The following is a 14,223-nucleotide window of genomic DNA, read 5'->3' as shown; positions in this document are numbered from 1 at the left end:
TTACATTCACTACACTAATGTGCAAGTGTGCAATGGTTCCAATTTCTCCACATTTGTAATTTTCAGTTTTTTAATAATTATCCTAGTAGGTGTAAATTATCTCATTATGGTAGTGATTTGCATTTCCTTAATCACTAATGATATTGAGCTTCTTTTCATATGCTTATTGACTATTTGTATGTCTACTTTGGAGAAATGTCAACTCAAGTCATTTGCAAATTTTTTAATTGGATTGTCTTTTGTTATTGAGTTGAAACCATCCTTTACATATGCTGGATATTAAACACTTCTCAGGTATATCATTTGGAACTATTTTCTCCCATTCAGTAGGTTGTCTTTTCACTTTCTTGGTATTATCATTTGATGAACAAAAATGTTTAATTTTTATGAAGTCCATTTATGTATTTTTTTCTTTTGTGTTTGTGCTTTTGGTGTCATATCTAAGAATTCATTAACCAATCAATGGTCATAAAGACTTGCCCCTATGTATTTCTCTTAGAGTGTTATAATTTTTAGCTCTTATGTATTGATGATGGATCCATTTTGAGTAAATTTTTGTATATGATTTGAGGTAAAGCTCCAATTTTAGATGTGGAAATCCAGTTGTCCCAACACCATTTGTTGAAAAACTATTCTTTTCTCATTGAACGGACTTGGCAGGCTTGTCAAAAATCAACTGACCATAGATGTATGCATTTATTTCTAGACTCTATATTCTACTCCATTGGTCTATATGTCTGTCTTTATGCCAGTACCACAATGTTTTGATTACTGTCGCTTTTTAACTTTTCAAACCAGAAGTGTGAGTCCTCCAGCTTTGTTCTATTTTTTCAAGATGGTTTACCTATTGTGACCCCCTTGCAAATGAATATGAGGATTGGCTTTTCCATTTCCACAAAACAGCAGTTGGAATTTTGATAGAGATTGCATTGAACATGTAGATCATGTTCTAGTTTTGACTTGGGTAGTTTTGACATTGTAACAATATCAAGTCTTTCAATCCATGGACAAGGGCTGTCTTTAATTTCTTTCAACAATGTTTTGTGCTTTTCAGTGTACAAGTCTTTCACTTCCTTGGATAAATTCATTCCTAGGTATTTAATTCTTTTAGATGCTCTTGTAAATGGAATTGCTTTCTTAATTATCTTTGTGGATATATTATCATAGCTGGTATTAAAAAAACAGCTGATTTCTGGGTGTTAATCTTATACCTTGCAACTAGGTGGAATTAGTTTATTAGCTATAGTAAATTTCTTGTGAATTCTTTGGGATTTCTACATATAGAATCATGGCACATGTGAATAGAGATACAGTTGGTCCTCCATATCCACTGTTTCTGAATCTGGATTCAACCAATCATGAATCAAAAATATCTTTAAACACAAATAAAATTCTAGCAAGTTCCAAGAGCATAACTTAAATTTGCCATTTGCTGGCAACTATTTATATAGCAGTTACATTATATTTACAACTCTTTACTAGCACTTACATTGTATTATAAGTGATCTAGAGATAATTTAAAGTATATGGGAGGATATGCTAAGGTTGTACGCAAATCCTGCACTATTTTATGTAAGGGGCTTGAGCATGCTTGGATTTTGGTATCCAGAGGGGGTTCTGGAACCAATGACCCAAGGATACCAAGGGACAACTGTAGCTTATTTCTTCTTTTCTATTAGAATATTTTAAATTTTATTTTCCTGTCTAATTGCTCTGGCTAGAAATTCCAGTAAAATATTGAATGGCAGTGGTGAAAATGGCATTGTTATGTTATTTTTGACCTTAGAGGAAAGCTTTCAATCTTTCAAGAGGAATATGACATAGATTGTGGATTTTTCGAAACTGGCTTTTATCCTGTTTCTAGGAAGTTCCCTCCTGTTTCTAGTTTTCTGGTGTTTTTAATGAGGAAAGAGTGTTGTGTTTTTTCCAAATGATTTTGTGTTTCTCAGAGTTGAGGTGATCATGTAGTTTTGGGGGTTTTCTTTGTGTTTGTTTTGTTCTTGTTGTTTGTATCTTTATTCTGTTAATGTGGTGTATTACATTAATTGATTTTCTTATCTTTAGTCACCTTAGCATTCCTGGGGTAAATTCTACATGGTCTTGATGTATAATCTTTTTAATATGCTGTTGCATTTGTTTTGCTAGTCTTTTGTTAAGGTTTTTCACATCTCTATACACAATGGATATTGGTGTATAGTTCTATGTCCTTGTGATGTTTTTTATCTGTCTTTGGTATCCTGTGTTTGGTAGAATTCACTAGTGAAGCCATCTATCTGGTGCTGGAGTTTCTTTGTTGGGAGATTTTGGATTATTGATTCAACGTTTTATCAGTATAGGTCTGTTTAGCTTTTCTTTTCCTCTTGAGTAAGTGTAGGTAATTTGTGTGTTTCTAAGAATTTGTCAGTTTCACCTAGGCCATCTAATTTGTTGATGTTCCTAGTATTCTCCTATAGTTCTTTCTGTTTCTGTAAGGTCAGTTCTGTCCATTATTCAAAGTGACTTATTAAAGTCTCCAAATATTGTTATAGAAATGTCTCTTCCTTCAGTTCTGCCAGCTTCATATATTTTGGGACATTGTTTGCTGGTATATATAAGTTATACTCCCTTGATGACATGATTGGTCTTAGAATATTTTCGGTATCACATATCTGATTATCCTAATTGTTAACTGAATGAACTTATTTTAAATTCACTAGGCTCATTTGATAAATGTAAACTTGTCACATCTATTTCACTTGCTTCCAACCTAAACTATCATTGGCCTCTCTTCTTACGGTATTTACTAATTCTAATCTTTCATTTCTGTCCTCCTAATTGGAATCCAGTTTTAAGGGTAATATCCATCACCCACCTGAGTCTTATCAACTAACACATATGCCAGTCTCTCTGTTAATATTGGTAGTATGTTAATAACGTACTACCAAACTCTCAGAGGCTGCTCCCACAAACCAGCATTCCCAAATGCCGCCCAATCAAATCACCAGCAAAGAATTTTTTCTCTCTATGGGTTACTGAAGCAAGTCATAAACAACTCTCTAGCTGCCCTTATGATCTGAGTACCAGCATAAAAATTAAAAGAGACCACAAATGAAATAAATCAATAGTGCTTTCCAAAAGAATTTGTTATTTATATGCATAAATCCCTCACAACCTGCAGTAGCATAACATTTGTGAATACATGTAAAAGTCAACAATAAATATATTATGGTAGCTCAAATGCAGGTTGATTGTGGTTCATGATGTCTGCTTGAAAGAGTTGTTTTAAGCTGTCTTTTTGTTGTTGTTCCTGTTAAAGAAAGAAGTATCAGAGGTACTTATAAAGATATGGCATAATATAGCATTTTATGATCCTTAGGGAGTATGACATGTACAAAGGTTAAAATAAGAAAACAATAAAGTACGTCCAAATTATTTTTCTGGCTTAAGAAAATAAAATTGGTGCATTAAGATTCATAACTTATCATATTTAACAATTTATATATGAAAATTTAATTGGATGTGATTGGAAACTTCTTTTCATTTGAATTCTTGAGTGAAGTGGCTTAGGAACTGTTCACAGGGAATCTCCCATCTGTTTTATCAAAGGGAAGATTTCAAATTCTTTGACTCCCTTTATTAAACTTGTTCAATTCTGCAACCATTTTTTCAACATTTATTTTGTCCAGGGTCTGTTACTATTCACAGGGGATACAGAAATAGATGACTCAATGGCCTTCCAAATGTTCATATTTAGGTGGTAAGTTAATGTGTAGACAAGTTGTGTTAGTCCGTTCAAGCTGCTCTACAAGAATACCACAGACTACGTGGCTTGGGTGATTGCATTCTGGTTAACGTCTTCTTCCTGGTTTACAGTTGATTCCTTGTCACTCTGTCCTCATGTGGTGGAAGGAGCTAGGATCTCTCTGTAACCTATTTTCTCAGGTACTAATCCCCTTCATGAGGGCCTCACCCTCATGATCTGAACATCACCCAAAGGCCCACCACATCCCAATACTATTATCTTGGGCATTAAAATTTCAACATATTAATTTGAGGTGGACATGGGACACAAACATTAAGCACACATATGTTTACATAGGAATTTATATTCTTAGGAATTTAGGACAACTGTGTGGGAGCAGAGTACAGACCAACATCAACTCAAGCCAATTTCACCAACCTCATGTCCCCTGTGTTATTTATAGAAATGTATATCTTCCTCTCTAGACGTGAAATTCCTGAGATCAGCTACTATGTCATATTCAGTTTTGGATCTCTTACAATGGTCAGTATAGTGCTTTGAATATACAAAAACAAATCATATATGTTTGCTATATAAATATATTGCAACAACAGCTTTATACAGAAAGAACGAAGGAATGGCAGATTTGGATTCAGCTATAAGGATGCGTGAAATTCTTCTGTGATGCGATTAGGGTAATAGCTAACAAACAGATGTAATAATAAGATACAAAATGTACGAATAGAACCTACATTTATCTGTTAAATAAACATAATATTTGTTAGGATTATGTGCTTCTAAATCTTTTAGGTGATTGAGATAAAGTAGAGATTAGGTGACCTTTGAATACCTATATGTTCATATTAAATCAATCTATTAAGTATCATAGGAAATTTTGTTCCTGGGCTAAGAGAGCTAATTAGAGTGAATAGAAGTATAAACAGCAATTTCTAAAATAAGACATAATATATGCACTATAAGCATAATAGATATACTGTGAGAAACAAAGAGAATTAAATAATTATAAAGGATTACATAGTTCTGAGTTTGGTATCTGAGAGTATGGTGATTAACACTGAGAGTGATGGAAAGATGAGTGGCATAAAGTGTCACTTCCATTTTAACATGTGTGATATTGTGACTTATAATAAGAAATATATATTTGGTCTTCTTCCCAGTTTCTTGCACAGAGCTCCTAAATCCCTTAGAATCTCCTAAGTGATGAGAATGAAAGGGTGTCTTTTGTTAAATTAATGAGTAAATTTTTGCCAGCAGCTAATGACTGAGGGCTGGTTGCCAGTAAAACCACTTCTGTGATTAGAGGTTTGAAACTTTCAATCCGATCCTCCGCTCCCACACCTGGCCTTCTGGCAGGTGAGACGTGCTGGAAGTTGAATTGTTTGCCAGTGGCCAATGATTTAATCACTTGATGCCTCTCTAATGAGGGAGGCCTCCATAAAACTCAGAAGTAAGTGGTTTGGGCAGGCTTCTGGGTTGGTGAACACGCAGAGATCTGGGGAGAGAGGCACGCTGGGAGAGAGTACGGAAACTCCATGCCCTTTCCCCACACCTTGTGCTATGCACCTCTTCCATCTGGCCATTCCTGAGTTATATCCTTTAATAATAAATCACTAATCTAGTGATTAAAGGGTTTTCTGAGTTCTGTGAGCTGCTCCAGCAAATTAATGGAACCCAAGGACGGAGTCGTGGGAACCTCTGATCTGCAGCAGGTTGCTCAGAAATACAGGTAATGACCTGGTTTGAGATCGGCATCCTGAGGTAGAGGGGGGCATTGGATACTCCAGTTTGAGCTGGTTAGTCAGAAGCTCGGGTGACAACACTGGGGACTGGCGTCTAAAGTTGAAGGGGAGGCTGCAGTCTTGTAGGACTAAACCCTTAACCTGTGGAATCTGCATGTAGATAAACATCAGAATTGAGTTGAATTGTAGGGCACCCAGTTGGTCTGGATAGAATTGCTTGATTGTGTGGAGGAAACACCCACCTACCCCTTCCCCCATTGGAACTGGTAACCGGAACCTATTTAACATGTAAAAAATGATGATGATAGCAATAAGGATTTGGAGCTTTGATACTGGCGATGTGTATGTAACTATATACTGTATAAAAGTACAGTATATACAGTAATTTAAACCGTCATTCTCGGGTGCTTAACCACCCTGCTCTTGCTCTTCTTTAGAATAAATGTCTTGTTTTCTCTTCTGAACTCACTAAAATCTTCACATAATATACCTGTCATCCTCTCTATGATTAATTTACTCGATTTTTTCCCTAGATCTAGTTAAAAATTGCTTACCACTTCCTTTTCGATGGTGGCTGCACTGACTGAACTGAAGAGTTTGAGTAAAGTGAATTAATCCACACATCCTTGTTATATTGAATAGCTAAAACAGGCTGTATACATTTCCATATATTTCAATTTTTTGTGGGCTTTTCATAATTTTTTTTACTTACTGTTTTTGTTAGAACTAATTAGCATTTTACTTTATTAAATCAGGGAAGAAATAAACTGCCATTGTAAAACATAAATAAATCTAAACTCATCTTACTTTAAGTACCTCAAGAATAGGAATTTTTTCCAATAATTTTATGCTGGTGCCCTTTTAGTGCTCTGCTTCTTTCTTCTATTGACCCCCTGTAAATGATTGAATAAATAGCAGTGAACTAGAATGATAATTTTATTTTGTTTATTTTTATTTTTAAGATATAATATCCAATAGTATGGGAAATTAAATGTTGCAAGGCTTATTATTTGGATGCAAATACACTATCATTTATTTCTCTGATCTTGTAATCAAAAAATCATTTAACTTGTTTACATGGTAAATTAAATCTCTAATGACTAAACACCAACACTATAATTCTGTTTTGGGCAGAGTTGAAACAATGCAATTGGATTACTCTAAGTTCTACTTGTAGGCACAGTTATCCTTTCACTCTCTCTTCTGTTATTCAAGAATGAATATTAAAGGGTAGACAAACCCTTTTTTTGAAAGAGCATTTTCAGTGGGTTTTTTTTTTTATGACACTGAACTGTCTCTTACAACCTTTGTTTCTCAGACTTTAGTGGATGTCAGAATTATATCATAAATAAGTCTATTTCTGGCTTTCACCCCTACTTCAGGAAATCTGTGTGGAACCAGAGTATCTTAATAGTTGGCATCCTCCACCCATCACTTATAAGTGATTTTAAAGCAGGTGATCAGAGATCAAGGCTCTGAGAACCACTGGCCTGTAGGAGTCACAGATAACAGCATTTGGTCTTCATGATGAGTAATTTAAAAAATCTGTGACTGTCCTTTTCTAGGCATGCATTTTCAACTGATTATAAAAGGGCAGCTCACTCTTTTATGCTAAACTGTCAGGGGATTGGTTGCAATGCTTTGTTACATAAATTTAATATTCTGATAAATTAAACTCCCAATGTCAAAAAAATATATGAAATTATTTTATCTCTAAAGACATTTGTTACAGTGCCTCCATCATTACTCTGAGCATTAGCTCACAGGAGAGGAATATGGAGTTAGCATTAAAGTTTACCAAAGACAAGTATCAAGTTAGTCACACTTATTACATCGCTTAGAATTTCAAATTTGCTCAGATCCCAAAATATGACCAAAATTGTGATTAATATAAGACTTTGATGCAAGGAAGAGATCAAATCAACTTTAGAAATTCAGAAAATAGTCTAATGATAGTAATGCCATCTAGTTTATTAAAATGGTCAAATATTCTAACACTGTCTTTTAAATTAATGAAGTAATATGAAGTTTCTATATCAATAGTAATTCTATTATGTAGCTTTTAACACTATACTTTTATAAGCATAAAATCTACTCTAAAAGGTTATATTCTAAAAGCAACATCTGAATGTTAGATCACCATGTTTTTAATGCATCACGTATACTGAATTTATATATTTAATTAGCATCAGTGGTTGTCTATACAGGAGCATTTCTTTCCAAAGAGACTTTGAGGTTGGTGGCAAGATCAAATAGTGAATAATTAATGTCTAGTTATTTTAGGGAAATAAATAAGGCAAACTTATCTTTACCTAGTATGCTAGATATTTGAATTCTGAGAAATATCCTATTTGTACCATCACTAACTTTTTGTTCTTTTTAATCTTTTTGTTTTTACTTCTATTCTGCTTCTGTTCCATAATGTAAATTTTAATGTAATATTCAACCATTTTATTTTTTACCCTAAGGTCTATGAAATTTTCTTTAAATTGTTCTATTTACTCTGTGATTTATAGCATATTAAACTATATTTTCTTATTTTTATTTCAAGATACATAAATTTGACTTAATCACATGCTATTTAGTTCTTTGTTTCTTCTCTCATTTGGTTATATGGTTCTTCCTTGGTGTTGATGCTTTTGTAACTCTATTAGTGTTACAATCTTCAATTAATTGTTTTGCCATTGATTATAATTCTTATAATTTAACAGTAGCCAAAAATGTAGGCATAAGAGAAATATTAAACGTACTAAACATAGTAGATGATAAAATAACACAAAGATATGCAAAGGTCATCTATAAACAGTAAATGAAAGTAGAATTTTTACTGTCTTATTAAAAATAAACTAGTTAAGAAGAGAAGCCCTAGGCAAGGAGAGCAGGTAGGGAATTGGATCTATGAACTTATGTATGTAAATATAGAGACAAGGGCAGTGGGTGTGGATAGGAAGAGGAGCTATGTTAAAGAAAATAAGAGAAGAATGGATCTATAGGATGGATTTGCTTATTTTATGTGGAATCTAAGGGCAAGTATAGATTAAAAAAGTGTCAAAAGTTCTTAAATGGGAAAATGATGACTAAGATAAAGAGCATGATGAGGAAAATATATTTCTAGGCCCAAAACAAATTTCAGTAAATTAGCCACATGACACCTAAATTTTGATAGGAGATAGTCATTTTGAGTAGTCTAGAGGTTAAGCCAGGCATGTAAGAACATACACAAAGAGGTTTACTTTCCAAAAAGCAACAATATAATAGTACAGGATACCTTGATGTAGAGACAATACATGAAGGGCATGCTAAAACTGAAAAAGTGATGAATTTCCCAGGTATCTCTGTGTTTTCTAGGGCTTATTCTTGTGCTCAGATAACAGTAGATATTTTCTACCTGTAATTTTTGTTTAATCTTACATTTTCTTTCCTGAACTTTCAAAGTGTGGTGTCCTAGAATGAAAAATATTGAAGGTGTGCTGAAACAGATTCCCTAATTTAAAAGCCTCAGTGTGGTATCATCAGGCTATATTCAAAGCTAATTATATTTGACTATTGGTTATTTCACTGATTTCCTAGAAGGTAAAAAAAAAACCAAACAATCATTTACATAGCAAAGAATATACTTCAAGACTTCTGACTCTCAAACATAAACCACTAGACCATACTCTGATGACCTTTTTATGGCACCATAGAAATAATTTATAAAGTTTTAAAAACCACAGTTTAGCATTTTGTGTTTGGAGCCAGGAATCAAGTATATTAGAGAAGTAGCTATTTCATCCAGTAAGTGTGAAATGATTTTAGTTGTAAGTGTGGTCTAGTAGCCCTTAGCGTGACTTATAAATGTATTCAGCATTAAATTACAGTTGGAACCTTTGTCTTCAAAAATAGAATGTTTCAGTAGATCAACTATACTTCAATTAAAAAAAATAGAACATTAATTTTATAGACATGGAAATCCTAGGTTCACTATGAGGAGATGACACAGCACTATCTTTCCTAGTTTGGTTGGAAAGCTTTATTCAGAATGAGATAGCTGACATATATAAATTTCTGTAATCCCTAATATTATACTTTGGTATTATTTTATTTGCTTCATTTGGTAATAATACATTTATATTGTTATCAGTATCGTGAGTTGAGCCTTATTCTCATTGGTACACATAGACTTATAGGTAGAAATGTTGAGTAATCAAGTGTATCTCAAATGTCTTCTTGTCACCTTTGGATAATCTCTTAAATCTGACTAGGTGCCACCTCTGTAAGATTCTTGGCAGTGCTCCCTGGCAGCTCAAGAAATTCTCTGTGAGAGGGCATAAAAGGCTACAATCTGTTTAAAGCACAAACACGAGGCTGTGTTTTTCAAAATACTTTATTTAAAATTGAAACTATTGTAAATGTCTGTATCCAAGAATGGGGATGGGGTCGTCTTTTGTTGTCACTGCCATCTGTTCAGAAGACTACACCCGTTCAGGAGATAGGAGTTAGAGGCCTTAAATGTGTCCTGCACCAACAAGTAAGGACTTTGCTTTTGGAATATAAAACTGCCTGGAAAATTTGGTAAAAGTTTTAGTCAAATTTTCATGGCCCTAGAGAGACTGTTTTTGATTAGATCTAACACCACTTGTAGATAGATTAGATCCCAGTGGTAGGCTAAATTGAACCTAACCTACTCATTAGTCACCAGATATACAGCAATCAGCTCAGGCAAACAGCTGTTATGTTAATTTAGAGGTATTAAACTGCTTATAATTAGCCACAGAGTAAATGGATTGGGTAAGTAGATATGCATGCACAGGATTCTTTCTGGACACTCTTGAAGAAGGTTTTTCAGATTGAATAAACTTCAATTCAAAATTCAAATCAAAAGTATCACCACCATAAAATAGTCTGAAATTATCTGAGTTCAAAATTGCTAACTTAAAAGGGGAAAGGAAACACTTAATGCTTAATAACTTATTTTATTTCTAAATGAAACATACATTTTCCCTCATTTGGAGAGCTTGTGACCACAGAAAGTGGTCATTTTCAAAAGAGGGCAAGTAAGTTACTAAATTAAGCATAGTGATTAATAACCTGTATAAATGTATGCATGACACCAAGTAGGAACTCTAAATATTTTTTGAATGAGTAAATAAAATTAATATGTCTTTCAAATACTCAAAAATAAACCATCAAAATTATAAGGAAATAGCATTTTTTGTAGTTTTCTTTGTTTTTGTTTGTTTCATTTTGTTTTTGTTTTTAATTGGCCTCACTGCACGGCATGTGGGATCTTAGTTCCCTGACCAGGGATCAAACCCGCACCCCCTGCAATGGAAGCTCAGTGTCTTAACCACTGGACCACCAGGGAAGTCCCTGTAGTTTTTTTTTAAGTCATCAAAATAATTTCTCTCTCTAAATATCTACGTTACACTAATTAGGCATTTATCTAAAGATAAATTTGGAGAAACAGAACAGTAGTTAGAATGCTTTTAATTAATCAAATGATATAATATCAGATAATCTGATTTTATTTAAGGAAATTGACCAGGTTCTTTGTTGAATTAACTAGTTAATTTATGCAATGAAAATCATCATCATTGTATTTATAAATATAGACCCCACATACTTGGTAATAATTTCACTTAATTGTATGAAAATCCAGGTGCAAACATAAGAATGTACCAAATCTGTTTCTTAAACACAGGCATCCTCTTTTCCTAAAGTTGGATTTTTACATTAACACTACTCTAAATCAGCAAAACAGAATTACTCTGAAAAAAATGCAATCTATAACAAGGAAAAGAGATAACATCATCCAAACGTAAACACTACATTATCAAAATGAGACAGTGCTACTGTTTCTGGCTGAAGGAAGCATCCCACCCCACCTATGTCCACCTGGAGCCTTTGCTAACCTGTGTCACCTGAAGGCCACCTTTACCCTGCAGGACTTCCAGGGCAACAGCCTAAGCGCCACCTTAAGGCCCTGTTGGCCTCTGGAAGGAAGCTCACTGGAGCCCCTACACCTCCAAAATAGACCCTCTCTCCAGTTTTATCCCCTCCTTTTCTGACACCATGAGAAGCACAGAATAAACTATCACCCTCAAAGAAAAAAATATATATATATAATTTCCCTCTCGGCACAAAGTACATTTCTTTTTACTGTATATCATGTAGTACCTGGTTTACCTCAACTCATGAATCAGTGAATCATAAGTATTTCCCCCTTTTATCAAATACTCTTTGAAAATATAAAAAATATTACATAGAATCAATTTTTAATAAATGCATTATAGTTAAACTATACCCCTATATATTTCATTAAGGTGTTTTCTCTTTTTCTGTGTGGTATAAACAGAACTATGAGAAGTTTTTAAAACTCCTATCAGTAGCCAAAGAATATTGCCATTTTGAAGTTCTTGACACATACGACCAAAATGGCACTCAGAAGTGTTGGACTAAGTTATCTTAACAGCAGTAAGGCCTATCTTACCAAACCTTCACTGACATGGAGAATTATCGTTAAGGAAAAGATTTTTGATCAATTTCTAGTCTTGAAAATATGCTGTAATTATATGGGTAGAGCCTCAAGTAATAATGAATTTAGTCATTATTACATGCTTATTCATCCGTATACCTGTTCCACATTTTTATTGGGACATTCATTATTTTTGCATTGATTTTTAGGGACTATTGGACAAAATATCAAAAATTCATTATCATGGATATTGACATATTTCCTAAACTTGTCATTTGCCTTATACTTTCATATGGTGTTTTGCAAATAGTGGACTTGTAATTTATATGTAGTTGAATATATCAATTAGTGTCTGGATAGTTTTTTGTTTGTTTTTATGCTTAGAGACTTCTATCTTGATAATAAATATCCAACAATGTTTTCTTTAACTTGCTAAATTATTTAGAAATTTACATTTAACATTCTGCTGCATCTAAAATATGTATTTGTTTCACCATAAATGCTAGAAGAGTATACTTTTAGTTTGCCAAATTAAAAAAATTTCTTTTTTTGTACCATTTACTGAATAATTTCTCCATTCTTCACTGTTTTTTTTTTAAATTAGGCTTCAGAAACCAAATACTGTATATACATACTAACATACATACACACACATTCGATTCCATTGTATCAATCTGACTAATGCCATATCAATTTTTCTGTTCTTGAGACACATTATTTAACTTTATACTACATATTTAAATGCAAGTTCATATAGAAAGCTTATTTATACATTTATCTGCTAAAATTAACTTGTATTTTTCTTAATGAATCAATAAAAGAATTGAGGGAGAAATGTCTTTATATGTTTGAGTCAAACAATCCAGAAACATAATGTGATTTCTTCCAGTCTTTTGTCTTTGGGTTAAGATTTATAATTTGTTCTTATGATTCTGTACATTTCTTATTAAATTTAAGGGTAACCTTCAAAATTGAAGATGCTATTATTTTTGTTATTTTTTTGTATTCCCTGTAACTTGATTGGTCAACTTGAACTGCAAGGTAATTTCTGCAGATATCCCTAGCCATTGCATGGCATTGAACGGTGGAGCAATACTGCACACCTTTCAAGATACTGTCTCTGGAATCCAATGTGTCTGAATTTGAAAACATATCACTTACTGCCTGTGTGAACTTGGGTGAGATAAGTTCTTTTTACCTCTGTTTCCTTGTCTAATACATGGAGTTATTAACAGAAAATGTTTCCTTTGTTTCTGGTGAAATATAAATAAGTTAATAACACTAAAATGTTTATAACAGTGCCAAACAATTGAAAGTGCTCAATGTAAAATCCCTAATTTTTTTGTTTTGTTTTGTTTTGTTTTTGCGGTACGCAGGCCTCCCACTGTTGTGGCCTCTCCCATTGCGGAGCACAGGCTCCGGACGTGCAGGCTCAGCGGCCACGGCTCACGGGCCTAGCCGCTCCGCGGCATGTGGGATCTTCCCGGACTGGGGCACGAACCCGTGTCCCCTGCATCAGCAGGCGGACTCTCAACCACTGCGCCACCAGGGAATCCCCCTAATTTTTTTTTAACATCTTTATTGGACTATAATTGCTTTACAATGGTGTGTTAGTTTCTGCTTTATAACAAAGTGAATCAGCTATACATATACACATATCCCCATATGTCTTCCCTCTTGCATCTCCCTCCCACACTCCCTAACTCACCCCTCTAGATGGTCACAAAGCACCGAGCTGATCTCCATGTGCTATATGGCTGCTTCCCACTAACTATCTATTTTACATTTGGTAGTATATATAAGTACATGCCACTCTCTCACTTCGTCCCAGCTTACCCTTCCCCCTCACCGTGTCCTCAAGTCCAGTATCTATATCTGCGTCTTTATTCCTGTCCTGCCCCTAGGTTCTTCAGAACCATTTTTTTCCTTAGATTCCATATATATGTGTTAGCATACAGTATTTGTTTTTCTCTTTCTGACTTACTTCACTCTGTAAGTGCTCAACTGTTAAGATGTTAGCTTTATTAGTAGCAGTATATCTTACTGCTGAAATATAATGAAACTATCGTTATAATAGATAAGTTAGTATGACAAAGAAATGAGGCAGTGATACAGTCAATGTGTTTGGGATGAGTAGAATTAATTAACAAGTCATTGAAACATCAGATACAGTGAGCCATCCAGAATTTTATCACTCCTGTCATGACAAGCAAGAACATCATTTGATTGTGGAGAAAAGATCTATGACTGCTAAAGGAGTATAAACTCTAGTGACAATTAATATT

The sequence above is a fragment of the Stenella coeruleoalba genome (assembly GCF_951394435.1).
Source record: "Stenella coeruleoalba genome assembly, chromosome: 2".
Classification (NCBI taxonomy): Eukaryota; Metazoa; Chordata; class Mammalia; order Artiodactyla; family Delphinidae; genus Stenella; species Stenella coeruleoalba.
Note: the sequence above shows the minus strand (reverse complement) of the source record.